A 15571-nucleotide genomic window follows, 5' to 3' on the forward strand; every position below is an offset into this window, starting at 1 on the left:
AAAAAGTTTCTATCTCACTGAAATATGTTCATCAGATGAAAATAAATAAAAATTGACAAGAACCACGAAATGTTCTTGTATTTTAAGATAAAATCTTAAGCTATGAAGGAGAAAACTTCCATCTCACTGAAATAAGTTAATTTGATGAAAATAAATAAAAATTGACAAGAACCACGAAAAGTTCTTTTATTTTAAGATACAATCTTAAGCTGTTAAAGAAAAAACTTCAATCTCACTGAAATATGTTCATTTGATGAAAACAAACAAAAATTGACAAGGACCACGGAAACTTCTTGTATTCTAAGATAAAATCTTAAGCTATTAAAGAAAGAACTTCGATCTCACTGAAATACGTTCATTTGATGAAAACAAACAAAAATTGACAAGAACCACGAAAAGTTCTTGTATTCTAAGATAAAATATTAAGCTATTGAAGAAAAAACTTCTCTCTCACTGAAATACGTTCATTTGATGAAAACAAACAAAAATTGACAAGAACCACAAAAAGTTCTTGTATTTTAAGATAAAATCTTAAGCTATTAAAGAAAAAACTTCTATCTCACTGAAATATGTTCATTTGATGAAAACAAACAAAAATTGAAAAGCACCACGGAAAGTTCTTGCATTTTAAGATAAAATCTTAAGCTGTGAAGCAGAAAACTTCTATCTCACTGAAATAAGTTCATTTGATGAAAACAAACAAAAATTGACAAGAACCACGAAAAGTTCTTGTATTCGAAGATAAAATCTTAAGCGATTGAAGAAAAAACTTCTCTCTCACTGAAATACGTTCATTTGATGAAAACAAACAAAAATTGACAAGAACCACGAAAAGTTCTTGTATTCTAAGATAAAATCTTGAGCTATTAAAGAAAAAACTTCTATCTCACTGAAATACGTTTATTTGATGAAAACAAACAAAAATTGACAAGCACCACGAAAAGTTCTTGTATTTTAAGATAAAATCTTAAGTTATAAAGGAGAAAACTTCCATCTCACTGAAATAAGTTCATTTGATGAAAACAAACAAAAATTGACAAGCACCACGAAAAGTTCTTGTATTTTAAGATAAAATCTTAAGCTATGAAGGAGAAAACTTCCATCTCACTGAAATAAGTTCATTTGATGAAAACAAACAAAAATTGACAAGGACCACGAAAAGTAATTGTATTTTTATATAAAATCTTAAGCGACTAAAGAAAAAGTTTCTCTCTCACTGAAATATGTTCATTTGATGAAAACAAACAAAAATTGACAAGAACCACGAAAAAATCTTGTATTCTAAGATAAAATCTTAAGATATCAAAGAAAAAACTTCAATCTCACTGAAATACGTTCATTGGATGAAAATAAATAAAAATTGACAAGAACCACGAAAAGTTCTTCTATTTTAAGATAAAATCTTAAGCCATGAAGGAGAAAACTTCCATCTCACTGAAATAAGTTAATTTGATGAAAATAAATAAAAATTGACAAGAACCACGAAAACTTCTTGTATTCTCAGATAAAATCTTAAGCTATTTAAGAAAGAACTTCTATCTCACTGAAATACATTCATTTGATGAAAACAAACAAAAATTGACAAGAACCACGAAAAAATCTTGTATTCTCAGATAAAATCTTAAGCTGTCAAAGAAAAAACTTCGATCTCACTGAAAAACGTTCATTTGATGAAACCAAACAAAAATTGACAAGACCACGAAAAGTTCTTGTATTCCAAGATAAAATCTTGAGCTATTAAAGAAAAAACTTCCATCTCACTGAAATACGTTCATTTGATGAAAACAAACAAAAATTGACAAGTACCACGTAAAGTTCTTGTATTTGAAGATAAAATCTTAAGCTGTAAAGCAGAAAACTTCTATCTCACTTAAATAAGTTCATTTGATGAAAACAAACAAAAATTGACAAGGACCACGAAAAGTACTTGTGTTTTATTATGAAATTTTAAGTATTAAAGAAAAAACTTCTATCTCACCGAAATACGTTTATTTGATGAAAACAATCAAAAATTGCCAAGAACAACGAAAAGTTCTTGTATTCTAAGATAAAATCTTGAGCGAACAAAGAAAAAACTTGTATCTCCCTGAAATAAGTTCATGAGATGAAAACAAACAAAAATTGACAAGTACCACGAAAAGATCTTGTATTCTAAGAAAAAATCTAAAGCTATGAAAGAAAAAACTTGCATCTCACTGAAATACATTCATTTGATGAAAACAAACAAAAATTGACAAGCACCACGAAAAGTTCTTGTATTTTAAGATAAAATGTTAAGCTATTAAAGAAAGAACTTCTATCTCACTGAAATATGTTCATTTGATGAAAACAAGCAAAAATTGACAAGAACCACGAAAAGTTCTTGCATTTCAAGATAAAAGCTTAAGCTATTAAAGAAAAAACTTCTATCTCACTGAAATATGTTCATTTGATGAAAACAAGCAAAAATTGACAAGAACCACGAAAAGTTCTTGCATTTCAAGATAAAAGCTTAAGCTATTAAAGAAAAAACTTCTATCTCACTGAAATATGTTCATTTGATGAAAACAAACAACAATTGACAAGAACCACGAAAAGTTCTTGTATTTTAAGATAAAATCTTAAGCTATTAAAGAAAAAACTTCTATCTCACTGAAATATGTTAATTTGATGAAAACAAACAAAAATTGACAAGAACCACGAAAAGTTCTTGTATTTTAAGATAAAATCTTCAGCTATTAAAGAAAAAACTTCCATCTCACTGAAATACGTTCATTTGATGAAAACAAACAAAAATTGACAAGACCACGAAAAGTTCTTGTATTTTAAGATAAAATCTTCAGCTATTAAAGAAAAAACTTCCATCTCACTGAAATACGTTCATTTGATGAAAACAAACAAAAATTGACAAGACCACGAAAAGTTCTTGTATTCTAAGATAAAATCTTGAGCTTTTAAAGAAAAAACTTCCATCTCACTGAAATACGTTCATTTGATGAAAACAAACAAAAATTGACAAGTACCACGTAAAGTTCTTGTATTTGAAGATAAAATCTTAAGCTGTAAAGCAGAAAACTTCTATCTCACTTAAATAAGTTCATTTGATGAAAACAAACAAAAATTGACAAGGACCACGAAAAGTACTTGTGTTTTATTATGAAATTTTAAGTATTAAAGAAAAAACTTCGATCTCACCGAAATACGTTTATTTGATGAAAACAATCAAAAATTGCCAAGAACAACGAAAAGTTCTTGTATTCTAAGATAAAATCTTGAGCGAACAAAGAAAAAACTTGTATCTCCCTGAAATAAGTTCATGAGATGAAAACAAACAAAAATTGACAAGTACCACGAAAAGATCTTGTATTCTAAGAAAAAATCTAAAGCAATGAAAGAAAAAACTTGCATCTCACTGAAATACGTTCATTTGATGAAAACAAACAAAAATTGACAAGAACCACAAAAAGTTCTTGTATTTTAAGATAAAATCTTAAGCTATTAAAGAAAAAACTTCTATCTCACTGAAATATGTTCATTTGATGAAAACAAACAAAAATTGACAAGCACCACGTAAAGTTCTTGCATTTTAAGATAAAATCTTAAGCTGTGAAGCAGAAAACTTCTATCTCACTGAAATAAGTTCATTTGATGAAAACAAACAAAAATTGACAAGAACCACGAAAAGTTCTTGTATTCTAAGATAAAATCTTAAGCTATTGAAGAAAAAACTTCTCTCTCACTGAAATACGTTCATTTGATGAAAACAAACAAAAATTGACAAGAACCACGAAAAGTTCTTGTATTCTAAGATAAAATCTTGAGCGATGAAAGAAAAAACTCCTATCTCACTGAAATACGTTTATTTGATGAAAACAAACAAAAATTGACAAGTACCACGAAAAGTTCTTGTATTCTAAGATAAAATCTTAAGCTATTAAAGAAAAAACTTCAATCTCACTGAAATATGTTAATTTGATGAAAACAAACAAAAATTGACAATCACCAGGTAAATTTCTTGTATTTTAAGATAAAATCTTAAGCTGTAAAGCAGAAAACTTCTATCTCACTGAAATAAGTTCATTTGATGAAAACAAACAAAAATTGACAAGGCCCACGAAAAGTACTTGTATTTTAATATGAAATCTGAAGTATGAAAGAAAAAACTTCTATCTCACTGAAATATGTTCATTTGATGAAAACAAACAAAAATTGCCAAGAACCAAGAAAAGTTCTTGTATTTCAAGATAAAATCTTAAGCTATGAAGGAGAAAACTTCCATCTCACTGAAATAAGTTCATTTGATGAAAATAAACAAAAATTGACAAGGACCACGAAAAGTAATTGTATTTTAATATAAAATCTTAAGCGACTAAAGAAAAAGTTTCTATCTCACTGAAATATGTTCATCAGATGAAAATAAATAAAAATTGACAAGAACCACGAAATGTTCTTGTATTTTAAGATAAAATCTTAAGCTATGAAGGAGAAAACTTCCATCTCACTGAAATAAGTTAATTTGATGAAAATAAATAAAAATTGACAAGAACCACGAAAAGTTCTTTTATTTTAAGATACAATCTTAAGCTGTTAAAGAAAAAACTTCAATCTCACTGAAATATGTTCATTTGATGAAAACAAACAAAAATTGACAAGGACCACGGAAACTTCTTGTATTCTAAGATAAAATCTTAAGCTATTAAAGAAAGAACTTCGATCTCACTGAAATACGTTCATTTGATGAAAACAAACAAAAATTGACAAGAACCACGAAAAGTTCTTGTATTCTAAGATAAAATATTAAGCTATTGAAGAAAAAACTTCTCTCTCACTGAAATACGTTCATTTGATGAAAACAAACAAAAATTGACAAGAACCACAAAAAGTTCTTGTATTTTAAGATAAAATCTTAAGCTATTAAAGAAAAAACTTCTATCTCACTGAAATATGTTCATTTGATGAAAACAAACAAAAATTGAAAAGCACCACGGAAAGTTCTTGCATTTTAAGATAAAATCTTAAGCTGTGAAGCAGAAAACTTCTATCTCACTGAAATAAGTTCATTTGATGAAAACAAACAAAAATTGACAAGAACCACGAAAAGTTCTTGTATTCTAAGATAAAATCTTAAGCGATTGAAGAAAAAACTTCTCTCTCACTGAAATACGTTCATTTGATGAAAACAAACAAAAATTGACAAGAACCACAAAAAGTTCTTGTATTTTAAGATAAAATCTTAAGCTATTAAAGAAAAAACTTCTATCTCACTGAAATATGTTCATTTGATGAAAACAAACAAAAATTGACAAGCACCACGTAAAGTTCTTGCATTTTAAGATAAAATCTTAAGCTGTGAAGCAGAAAACTTCTATCTCACTGAAATAAGTTCATTTGATGAAAACAAACAAAAATTGACAAGAACCACGAAAAGTTCTTGTATTCTAAGATAAAATCTTAAGCTATTGAAGAAAAAACTTCTCTCTCACTGAAATACGTTCATTTGATGAAAACAAACAAAAATTGACAAGAACCACGAAAAGTTCTTGTATTCTAAGATAAAATCTTGAGCGATGAAAGAAAAAACTCCTATCTCACTGAAATACGTTTATTTGATGAAAACAAACAAAAATTGACAAGTACCACGAAAAGTTCTTGTATTCTAAGTTAAAATCTTAAGCTATTAAAGAAAAAACTTCAATCTCACTGAAATATGTTAATTTGATGAAAACAAACAAAAATTGACAATCACCAGGTAAATTTCTTGTATTTTAAGATAAAATCTTAAGCTGTAAAGCAGAAAACTTCTATCTCACTGAAATAAGTTCATTTGATGAAAACAAACAAAAATTGACAAGGCCCACGAAAAGTACTTGTATTTTAATATGAAATCTGAAGTATGAAAGAAAAAACTTCTATCTCACTGAAATATGTTCATTTGATGAAAACAAACAAAAATTGCCAAGAACCAAGAAAAGTTCTTGTATTTCAAGATAAAATCTTAAGCTATGAAGGAGAAAACTTCCATCTCACTGAAATAAGTTCATTTGATGAAAATAAACAAAAATTGACAAGGACCACGAAAAGTAATTGTATTTTAATATAAAATCTTAAGCGACTAAAGAAAAAGTTTCTATCTCACTGAAATATGTTCATCAGATGAAAATAAATAAAAATTGACAAGAACCACGAAATGTTCTTGTATTTTAAGATAAAATCTTAAGCTATGAAGGAGAAAACTTCCATCTCACTGAAATAAGTTAATTTGATGAAAATAAATAAAAATTGACAAGAACCACGAAAAGTTCTTTTATTTTAAGATACAATCTTAAGCTGTTAAAGAAAAAACTTCAATCTCACTGAAATATGTTCATTTGATGAAAACAAACAAAAATTGACAAGGACCACGGAAACTTCTTGTATTCTAAGATAAAATCTTAAGCTATTAAAGAAAGAACTTCGATCTCACTGAAATACGTTCATTTGATGAAAACAAACAAAAATTGACAAGAACCACGAAAAGTTCTTGTATTCTAAGATAAAATATTAAGCTATTGAAGAAAAAACTTCTCTCTCACTGAAATACGTTCATTTGATGAAAACAAACAAAAATTGACAAGAACCACAAAAAGTTCTTGTATTTTAAGATAAAATCTTAAGCTATTAAAGAAAAAACTTCTATCTCACTGAAATATGTTCATTTGATGAAAACAAACAAAAATTGAAAAGCACCACGGAAAGTTCTTGCATTTTAAGATAAAATCTTAAGCTGTGAAGCAGAAAACTTCTATCTCACTGAAATAAGTTCATTTGATGAAAACAAACAAAAATTGACAAGAACCACGAAAAGTTCTTGTATTCTAAGATAAAATCTTAAGCGATTGAAGAAAAAACTTCTCTCTCACTGAAATACGTTCATTTGATGAAAACAAACAAAAATTGACAAGAACCACGAAAAGTTCTTGTATTCTAAGATAAAATCTTGAGCTATTAAAGAAAAAACTTCTATCTCACTGAAATACGTTTATTTGATGAAAACAAACAAAAATTGACAAGCACCACGAAAAGTTCTTGTATTTTAAGATAAAATCTTAAGTTATAAAGGAGAAAACTTCCATCTCACTGAAATAAGTTCATTTGATGAAAACAAACAAAAATTGACAAGCACCACGAAAAGTTCTTGTATTTTAAGATAAAATCTTAAGCTATGAAGGAGAAAACTTCCATCTCACTGAAATAAGTTCATTTGATGAAAACAAACAAAAATTGACAAGGACCACGAAAAGTAATTGTATTTTTATATAAAATCTTAAGCGACTAAAGAAAAAGTTTCTCTCTCACTGAAATATGTTCATTTGATGAAAACAAACAAAAATTGACAAGAACCACGAAAAAATCTTGTATTCTAAGATAAAATCTTAAGATATCAAAGAAAAAACTTCAATCTCACTGAAATACGTTCATTGGATGAAAATAAATAAAAATTGACAAGAACCACGAAAAGTTCTTCTATTTTAAGATAAAATCTTAAGCCATGAAGGAGAAAACTTCCATCTCACTGAAATAAGTTAATTTGATGAAAATAAATAAAAATTGACAAGAACCACGAAAAGTTCTTTTATTTTAAGATACAATCTTAAGCTGTTAAAGAAAAAACTTCAATCTCACTGAAATATGTTCATTTGATGAAAACAAACAAAAATTGACAAGGACCACGGAAACTTCTTGTATTCCAAGATAAAATCTTAAGCTATTAAAGAAAGAACTTCGATCTCACTGAAATACGTTCATTTGATGAAAACAAACAAAAATTGACAAGAACCACGAAAAGTTCTTGTATTCTAAGATAAAATATTAAGCTATTGAAGAAAAAACTTCTCTCTCACTGAAATACGTTCATTTGATGAAAACAAACAAAAATTGACAAGAACCACAAAAAGTTCTTGTATTTTAAGATAAAATCTTAAGCTATTAAAGAAAAAACTTCTATCTCACTGAAATATGTTCATTTGATGAAAACAAACAAAAATTGAAAAGCACCACGGAAAGTTCTTGCATTTTAAGATAAAATCTTAAGCTGTGAAGCAGAAAACTTCTATCTCACTGAAATAAGTTCATTTGATGAAAACAAACAAAAATTGACAAGAACCACGAAAAGTTCTTGTATTCTAAGATAAAATCTTAAGCGATTGAAGAAAAAACTTCTCTCTCACTGAAATACGTTCATTTGATGAAAACAAACAAAAATTGACAAGAACCACGAAAAGTTCTTGTATTCTAAGATAAAATCTTGAGCTATTAAAGAAAAAACTTCTATCTCACTGAAATACGTTTATTTGATGAAAACAAACAAAAATTGACAAGCACCACGAAAAGTTCTTGTATTTTAAGATAAAATCTTAAGTTATAAAGGAGAAAACTTCCATCTCACTGAAATAAGTTCATTTGATGAAAACAAACAAAAATTGACAAGCACCACGAAAAGTTCTTGTATTTTAAGATAAAATCTTAAGCTATGAAGGAGAAAACTTCCATCTCACTGAAATAAGTTCATTTGATGAAAACAAACAAAAATTGACAAGGACCACGAAAAGTAATTGTATTTTTATATAAAATCTTAAGCGACTAAAGAAAAAGTTTCTCTCTCACTGAAATATGTTCATTTGATGAAAACAAACAAAAATTGACAAGAACCACGAAAAAATCTTGTATTCTAAGATAAAATCTTAAGATATCAAAGAAAAAACTTCAATCTCACTGAAATACGTTCATTGGATGAAAATAAATAAAAATTGACAAGAACCACGAAAAGTTCTTCTATTTTAAGATAAAATCTTAAGCCATGAAGGAGAAAACTTCCATCTCACTGAAATAAGTTAATTTGATGAAAATAAATAAAAATTGACAAGAACCACGAAAACTTCTTGTATTCTCAGATAAAATCTTAAGCTATTTAAGAAAGAACTTCTATCTCACTGAAATACATTCATTTGATGAAAACAAACAAAAATTGACAAGAACCACGAAAAAATCTTGTATTCTCAGATAAAATCTTAAGCTGTCAAAGAAAAAACTTCGATCTCACTGAAAAACGTTCATTTGATGAAACCAAACAAAAATTGACAAGACCACGAAAAGTTCTTGTATTCCAAGATAAAATCTTGAGCTATTAAAGAAAAAACTTCCATCTCACTGAAATACGTTCATTTGATGAAAACAAACAAAAATTGACAAGTACCACGTAAAGTTCTTGTATTTGAAGATAAAATCTTAAGCTGTAAAGCAGAAAACTTCTATCTCACTTAAATAAGTTCATTTGATGAAAACAAACAAAAATTGACAAGGACCACGAAAAGTACTTGTGTTTTATTATGAAATTTTAAGTATTAAAGAAAAAACTTCTATCTCACCGAAATACGTTTATTTGATGAAAACAATCAAAAATTGCCAAGAACAACGAAAAGTTCTTGTATTCTAAGATAAAATCTTGAGCGAACAAAGAAAAAACTTGTATCTCCCTGAAATAAGTTCATGAGATGAAAACAAACAAAAATTGACAAGTACCACGAAAAGATCTTGTATTCTAAGAAAAAATCTAAAGCTATGAAAGAAAAAACTTGCATCTCACTGAAATACATTCATTTGATGAAAACAAACAAAAATTGACAAGCACCACGAAAAGTTCTTGTATTTTAAGATAAAATGTTAAGCTATTAAAGAAAGAACTTCTATCTCACTGAAATATGTTCATTTGATGAAAACAAGCAAAAATTGACAAGAACCACGAAAAGTTCTTGCATTTCAAGATAAAAGCTTAAGCTATTAAAGAAAAAACTTCTATCTCACTGAAATATGTTCATTTGATGAAAACAAGCAAAAATTGACAAGAACCACGAAAAGTTCTTGCATTTCAAGATAAAAGCTTAAGCTATTAAAGAAAAAACTTCTATCTCACTGAAATATGTTCATTTGATGAAAACAAACAACAATTGACAAGAACCACGAAAAGTTCTTGTATTTTAAGATAAAATCTTAAGCTATTAAAGAAAAAACTTCTATCTCACTGAAATATGTTAATTTGATGAAAACAAACAAAAATTGACAAGCACCACGTAAAGTTCTTGTATTTTAAGATAAAATCTTAAGCTGTAAAGCAGAAAACGTCTATCTCACTGAAATAAGTTCATTTGATGACAACAAACAAAAATTGACAAGGCCCACGAAAAGTACTGGTATTTTAATATGAAATCTTAAGTATGAAAGAAAAAACTTCTATCTCACTGAAATATGTTCATTTGATGAAAACAAACAAAAATTGCCAAGAACCAAGAAAAGTTCTTGTATTTCAAGATAAAATCTTAAGCGATGAAGGAGAAAACTTCCATCTCACTGAAATAAGTTCATTTGATGAAAACAAACAAAAATTGACAAGCACCACGAAAAGTTTTTGTATTTTAATATAAAATCTTAAGCGACTAAAGAAAAAGTTTCTATCTCACTGAAATATGTTCATTTGATGAAAACAAACAAAAATTGACAAGAACCACGAAAAAATCTTGTATTCTAAGATAAAATCTTAAGCTATCAAAGAAAAAACATCTATCTCACTGAAATACGTTCATTGGATGAAAATAAATAAAAATTGACAAGAACGATGAAATGTTCTTGTATTTTAAGATAAAATCTTAAGCTATGAAGGAGAAAACTTCCATCTCACTGAAATAAGTTAATTTGATGAAAATAAATAAAAATTGACAAGAACCACGAAAAGTTCTTGTATTTTAAGATACAATCTTAAACTATTAAAGAAAGAACTTCGATCTCACTGAAATACGTTTATTTGATAAAAACAATCAAAAATTGCCAAGAACAACGAAAAGTTCTTGTATTCTAAGATAAAATCTTGAGCGAACAAAGAAAAAAATTGTATCTCACTGAAATAAGTTCATGAGATGAAAACAAACAAAAATTGACAAGTACCACGAAAAGTTCTTGTATTCTAAGATAAAATCTTAAGCTATGAAAGAAAAAACTTGCATCTCACTGAAATACGTTCATTTGATGAAAACAAACAAAAATTGACAAGCACCACGAAAAGTTCTTGTATTTTAAGATAAAATGTTAAGCTATTAAAGAAAGAACTTCTATCTCACTGAAATATGTTCATTTGATGAAAACAAACAAAAATTGACAAGAACCACGAAAAGTTCTTGCATTTCAAGATAAAAGCTTAAGCTATTAAAGAAAAAACTTCTATCTCACTGAAATGCGTTCATTTGATGAAAACAAACAACAATTGACAAGAACCACGAAAAGTTCTTGTATTTTAAGATAAAATCTTCAGCTATTAAAGAAAAAACTTCCATCTCACTGAAATACGTTCATTTGATGAAAACAAACAAAAATTGACAAGACCACGAAAAGTTCTTGTATTCTAAGATAAAATCTTGAGCTTTTAAAGAAAAAACTTCCATCTCACTGAAATACGTTCATTTGATGAAAACAAACAAAAATTGACAAGTACCACGTAAAGTTCTTGTATTTGAAGATAAAATCTTAAGCTGTAAAGCAGAAAACTTCTATCTCACTTAAATAAGTTCATTTGATGAAAACAAACAAAAATTGACAAGGACCACGAAAAGTACTTGTGTTTTATTATGAAATTTTAAGTATTAAAGAAAAAACTTCGATCTCACCGAAATACGTTTATTTGATGAAAACAATCAAAAATTGCCAAGAACAACGAAAAGTTCTTGTATTCTAAGATAAAATCTTGAGCGAACAAAGAAAAAACTTGTATCTCCCTGAAATAAGTTCATGAGATGAAAACAAACAAAAATTGACAAGTACCACGAAAAGATCTTGTATTCTAAGAAAAAATCTAAAGCAATGAAAGAAAAAACTTGCATCTCACTGAAATACGTTCATTTGATGAAAACAAACAAAAATTGACAAGCACCACGAAAAGTTCTTGTATTTTAAGATAAAATGTTAAGCTATTAAAGAAAGAACTTCTATCTCACTGAAATATGTTCATTTGATGAAAACAAGCAAAAATTGACAAGAACCACGAAAAGTTCTTGCATTTCAAGATAAAATCTTAAGCTATGAAGGAGAAAACTTCCATCTCACTGAAATAAGTTCATTTGATGAAAACAAACAAAAATTGACAAGCACCACGAAAAGTTTTTGTATTTTAAGATAAAATCTTAAGCTATGAAGGATAAAACTTCCATCTCACTGAAATAAGTTCATTTGATGAAAATAAATAAAAATTGACAAGGACCACGAAAAGTAATTGTATTTTAATATAAAATCTTAAGCGACTAAAGAAAAAGTTTCTATCTCACTGAAATATGTTCATTTGATGAAAACAAACAAAAATTGACAAGAACCACGAAAAAATCTTGTATTCTAAGATAAAATCTTAAGCTATCAAAGAAAAAACTTCTATCTCACTGAAATACGTTCATTCGATGAAAATAACTAAAAATTGACAAGCACCACGAAAAGTTCTTGTATACTCAGATAAAATCTTAAGCTATGAAAGAAAAAACTTGCATCTCACTGAAATACGTTCATTTGATGAAAACAAACAAAAATTGACAAGCACCACGAAAAGTTCTTGTATTTTAAGATAAAATGTTAAGCTATTAAAGAAAGAACTTCTATCTCACTGAAATATGTTCATTTGATGAAAACAAACAAAAATTGACAAGAACCACGAAATGTTCTTGCATTTCAAGATAAAAGCTTAAGCTATTAAAGAAAAAACTTCTTTCTCACTGAAATACGTTCATTTGATGAAAACAAACAACAATTGACAAGAACCACGAAAAGTTCTTGTATTTTAAGATAAAATCTTCAGCTATTAAAGAAAAAACTTCTATCTCACTGAAATATGTTAATTTGATGAAAACAAACAAAAATTGACAAGCACCACGTAAAGTTCTTGTATTTTAAGATAAAATCTTAAGCTGTCAAGCAGAAAACTTCTATCTCACTGAAATAAGTTCATTTGATGAAAACAAACAAAAATTGACAAGGCCCACGAAAAGTACTTGTATTTTAATATGAAATCTTAAGTATGAAAGAAAAAACTTCTATCTCACTGAAATAAGTTCATTTGATGAAAACAAACAAAAATTGACAAGGACCACGAAAAGTAATTGTATTTTAATATAAAATCTTAAGCGACTAAAGAAAAAGTTTCTATCTCACTGAAATATGTTCATTTGATGAAAACAAACAAAAATTGACAAGAACCACGAAAAAATCTTGTACTCTAAGATAAAATCTTAAACTATCAAAGAAAAAACTTCTATCTCACTGAAATACGTTCATTAGATGAAAATAAATAAAAATTGACAAGAACCACGAAATGTTCTTGTATTTTAAGATAAAATCTTAAGCTATGAAGGAGAAAACTTCCATCTCACTGAAATAAGTTAATTTGATGAAAACAAACAAAAATTGCCAAGAGCCAAGAAAAGTTCTTGTATTTCAAGATAAAATCTTAAGCTATGAAGGAGAAAACTTCCATCTCACTGAAATAAGTTCATTTGATGAAAACAAACAAAAATTGACAAGGACCACGAAAAGTAATTGTATTTTAATATAAAATCTTAAGCGACTGAAGAAAAAGTTTCTATCTCACTGAAATATGTTCATTTGATGAAAACAAGCAAAAATTGACAAGAACCACGAAAAGTTCTTGCACTTCAAGATAAAAGCTTAAGCTATTAAAGAAAAAACTTCTACCTCACTGAAATACGTTCATTTGATGAAAACAAACAACAATTGACAAGAACCACGAAAAGTTCTTGTATTTTAAGATAAAATCTTCAGCTATTAAAGAAAAAACTTCTATCTCACTGAAATATGTTAATTTGATGAAAACAAACAAAAATTGACAAGCACCACGTAAAGTTCTTGTATTTTAAGATAAAATCTTAAGCTGTAAAGCAGAAAACTTCTATCTCACTGAAATAAGTTCATTTGATGACAACAAACAAAAATTGACAAGGCCCACGAAAAGTACTTGTATTTTAATATGAAATCTTAAGTATGAAAGAAAAAACTTCTATCTCACTGAAATATGTTCATTTGATGAAAACAAACAAAAATTGCCAAGAACCAAGAAAAGTTCTTGTATTTCAAGATAAAATCTTAAGCTATGAAGGAGAAAACTTCCATCTCACTGAAATAAGTTCATTTGATGAAAACAAACAAAAATTGACAAGCACCACGAAAAGTTTTTGTATTTTAAGATAAAATCTTAAGCTATGAAGGATAAAACTTCCATCTCACTGAAATAAGTTAATTTGATGAAAATAAATAAAAATTGACAAGGACCACGAAAAGTACTTGTGTTTTATTATGAAATTTTAAGTATTAAAGAAAAACTTCTATCTCACCGAAATACGTTTATTTGATGAAAACAATCAAAAATTGCCAAGAACAACGAAAAGTTCTTGTATTCTAAGATAAAATCTTGAGCGAACAAAGAAAAAACTTGTATCTCCCTGAAATAAGTTCATGAGATGAAAACAAACAAAAATTGACAAGTACCACGAAAAGATCTTGTATTATAAGAAAAAATCTAAAGCGATGAAAGAAAAAACTTGCATCTCACTGAAATACGTTCATTTGATGAAAACAAACAAAAATTGACAAGCACCACGAAAAGTTCTTGTATTTTAAGATAAAATGTTAAGCTATCAAAGAAAGAACTTCTATCTCACTGAAATATGTTCATTTGATGAAAACAAACAAAAATTGACAAGAACCACGAAAAGTTCTTGCATTTCAAGATAAAAGCTTAAGCTATTAAAGAAAAAACTTCTATCTCACTGAAATACGTTCATTTGATGAAAACAAACAACAATTGACAAGAACCACGAAAAGTTCTTGTATTTTAAGATAAAATCTTAAGCTATTGAAGAAAAAACTTCTATCTCACTGAAATATGTTAATTTGATGAAAACAAACAAAAATTGACAAGCACCACGTAAAGTTCTTGTATTTTAAGATAAAATCTTAAGCTGTAAAGCAGAAAACTTCTATCTCACTGAAATAAGTTCATTTGATGAAAACAAACAAAAATTGACAAGGCCCACGAAAAGTACTTGTATTTTAATATGAAATCTTAAGTATGAAAGAAAAAACTTCTATCTCACTGAAATATGTTAATTTGATGAAAACAAACAAAAATTGCCAAGAGCCAAGAAAAGTTCTTGTATTTCAAGATAAAATCTTAAGCTATGAAGGAGAAAACTTCCATCTCACTGAAATAAGTTCATTTGATGAAAACAAACAAAAATTGACAAGAACCACGAAAAGTTCTTGTATTTTAAGATAAAATCTTCAGCTATTAAAGAAAAAACTTCTATCTCACTGAAATATGTTAATTTGATGAAAACAAGCAAAAATTGACAAGAACCACGAAAAGTTCTTGCATTTCAAGATAAAAGCTTAAGCTATTAAAGAAAAAACTTCTACCTCACTGAAATACGTTCATTTGATGAAAACAAACAACAATTGACAAGAACCACGAAAAGTTCTTGTATTTTAAGATAAAATCTTCAGCTATTAAAGA

The sequence above is a fragment of the Heptranchias perlo genome, chromosome 8 (assembly GCF_035084215.1).
Source record: "Heptranchias perlo isolate sHepPer1 chromosome 8, sHepPer1.hap1, whole genome shotgun sequence".
NCBI classification, from domain to species: domain Eukaryota; kingdom Metazoa; phylum Chordata; class Chondrichthyes; order Hexanchiformes; family Hexanchidae; genus Heptranchias; species Heptranchias perlo.